The sequence below is a fragment of the Mandrillus leucophaeus genome, unplaced genomic scaffold (genome assembly GCF_000951045.1).
Source record: "Mandrillus leucophaeus isolate KB7577 unplaced genomic scaffold, Mleu.le_1.0 Scaffold414, whole genome shotgun sequence".
Classification (NCBI taxonomy): Eukaryota; Metazoa; Chordata; class Mammalia; order Primates; family Cercopithecidae; genus Mandrillus; species Mandrillus leucophaeus.
Genome location: NW_012104410.1, coordinates 844,833 through 847,524, shown reverse-complemented (window position 1 = coordinate 847,524; position 2,692 = coordinate 844,833). Strand labels below are relative to the sequence as shown.

The 2,692-nt window shown below is 49.6% G+C and overlaps 1 long non-coding RNA gene across 1 annotated transcript in view; it reads right to left on the bottom strand.

The window, feature by feature from the left end:
* Window positions 1–313: 313 nt before the first annotated feature.
* The window catches only part of LOC105548545, a 6,801-nt gene continuing 4,422 nt past the window's right edge, over window positions 314–2,692 (bottom strand). Inside the window, exon 2 of the long non-coding RNA XR_001007406.1 lies at window positions 314–1,165. This is a non-coding gene — a long non-coding RNA (uncharacterized LOC105548545). The remainder of the gene's footprint in view (window positions 1,166–2,692) is intronic.

Sequence of the window (2,692 nt, the reverse complement as noted above, 5' to 3'; positions counted from 1 at the left end):
ACAGACCTGCTCTGCAACCTGGAGAAACATATCATATCACCCCTAACCTTCTCACCTCTGACGAAGCAATGTTTTGGAGGGCCCCACTGCCGCCCATCCCAAACCCTTTATTTTGGGACTTTCGTGGTGGCTGATCCCAGCCCAGGCCTCTTGCTCCCATTCTAACATTTTTCCAGTGGGGAAAACAAATGGGCCCCAGGGAAGTCCTGCTTGTCAACCAGCTGGGGCTGGGTAGCTGAAGCTGGGAAGTCAGGAGCTCTGAGACCCGGCACATGGAAAGCTGCAATGAGAATCAGCTGACTCCGAACCACACTTTCTTTTCCATTGTTTTATTTGTATATTGGTCCACAACACACTGAAGTCTCACCGTTGCAAAAATTTTTTTTTCGTATTTGTGGCAAACTGAGGTAGAGGCAATGCTTGGCACAGAGTAGGTACTAGATAAATATTAGTGGAATGAACAGCCGAAGCGACTGACTTCTAAATGGAGCAGATTGTTCATTTCACTTCTGTTCCTCCACCTCAACAAACCTTTACATCCTCACTGGTTTGTGAGAGCAGAGAACAGGTGTGGCCTTTGGTGTGATAAGAAATGCTAATTTTATACAAACCGAAGCAATCTGGTCTCAATTTTGACCCCCAAATGCCCTCAAAATGGATCAACGAGCCACGGAGGCTTGAGGAAGGAGGGAGCCTCTGCCCTTCCTCCTGGCCAGAAGAGAATTTGAATTTGCTTTGAGTAGCTTATGGGCAGAGCTGGAAGCTGCAGTTCATGACTGTCAGCAGCTCTGAGGCTGATGGAGGCATGGGGAAGGATTAAGGGCCTGGGAGAAAACATTTTATTTCCCTGTACCCCACCACCCCAACATGGGGGAGAAAAACACAACAGCAAACTGAACAGAGCAGAGGCCATGGCAGCAAGAACCCAGAGACAGAAGCTGCTTCTAGCATCAGGCTCCAGGATGCAACTGCGGCTCTAAGCTCTGCGCACTGAGATTCCAGATCCTGCAAAGCAAGTCAGGTTCCTTCCTTCCCTGCCAGGCTGGAGTAAGGAGGCTGTTCTAGGCAGGCAGTCTGCAGCCGCTCACCAAGGTCTGGAACAAGCTGCCTTCCTTCTTTGCCAAGCAGATGTGGATGGCGGTGGGCCTGGCTAATCAGGGGTGTTCTGTGGAAAGATAGCCACCAGCCAGAATCGCCAGCCTCTCCATTCCAAGGGATAGATGACCCCTAAATGCATCAGGAATAGGGAAATATGCTTTGCTTATTTAAGAGTTTGAAGCTCCGACCTGGCGTCATTGACCTCACTCTCACTCACCCTGGGAGAGTAACAGCCTTGGGGCCATCAGCAATTCCATTTTCGGGAGCAGGGACAGGCTGACTGTGGCTTGCAGATGGCTGGGAGTGGGGAAGAATTGTCTAGGGGTGAGCCAAGGGGATGTGAAGGTCATAATCATGATTAATACATAAAACTAATTTATTCATCCCACATCTGGTTAGCAAAGCTTACTCCCCATTTCCCGCCTCATCTTTTGTTTTTTTTTCTTTTTTTGAAACAGGATTTTGTTCTGTCACCCAGGCTGGAGTGCAGTGGCATGATCTCAGCTCATTACAACCTACATCTCCTGGGCTCAAGCCATCCTCCCGCCTCAGCCTCCTGAGTAGCTGGTACTACAGGTGCACACCACCATGCCTGGCTAATTTTTGTATTTTTCATAGAGACGGTTTTGCCGTGTTGCCCAGGCTGGTCTTGAACTCCCGGGCTCAAGCATTCCTTCTGCCCTGGCCTCCCAAAGTGCTGGGATTACAGGAGTGAGCCACCGAGCCCAGCTGCTCCCTCCCCATCTTCTAATCCTGCTATTTGCATCCACATAATGAACTCTTGAGGGCAGGGTGCATGTTAACCAGCCTAAAGGGCTTAGAGCAGAGCGATCTGGCGTATAAAGATAGTACAAGATCCCCAACTTGGACTGGATGAAAAGGGAGACAGAGAAATCAGAAAGGTTGGAAGGAAGAGAGAGAGAAAGAGAAATAAAGGAAGGGAGAAGCTAAAGAAAAGAGGGGAGGAAAAGCTTAAAGAGCAATGCTAGACAGTGCTGGTCAGAGGCCTCCCTGAGAGCACGGCAAGGTTGACTGTGAACATGCCTTTCTAGCCAGTGGTTTGGGGGTGCCCCAGCCCATCCTCAAGGCATACACTGCCCTTGGAGGAACTGGCTAACCTCAGTGACCTGCCCCATCCCACTTTTGGGAGACAAAGGAATTGGCTCTGAGAAACCTTGTGAATCAACCAGAGCACATGAGCAGGGCATGGGGAGTGCAGGCCCAACAGGCTGAAGATACCCAGAAATCTCAAGTTGATCCTCTCCATAGCTGAATCTAAAGTCACCTTACCAATTAATCTCTTTGTGTGTGTGAATTCAGCGAAATCTACTGCAGACCTAAGGTCCACTTGCCCTGGTAGGGAATGTCTTCCTTCCCTTTCATGTATGAGATCCTTTCTCTGACTCTTCCAGGATTTGCAAACCTCCTCCCAAGCTCTTTGCAGATGAATCCAACCCCTCCTGGCATGGAGAAACTCCTTGACCTGAAAGGTGGTTTTCTGGGGCAGGGGTGGAGATAAGGATAGCAAAGGAGGAAGACTTTTCTTCTCACCAATGGAAGAAAATGAAGATCTCACTCCCAGCCCCCCATCCTC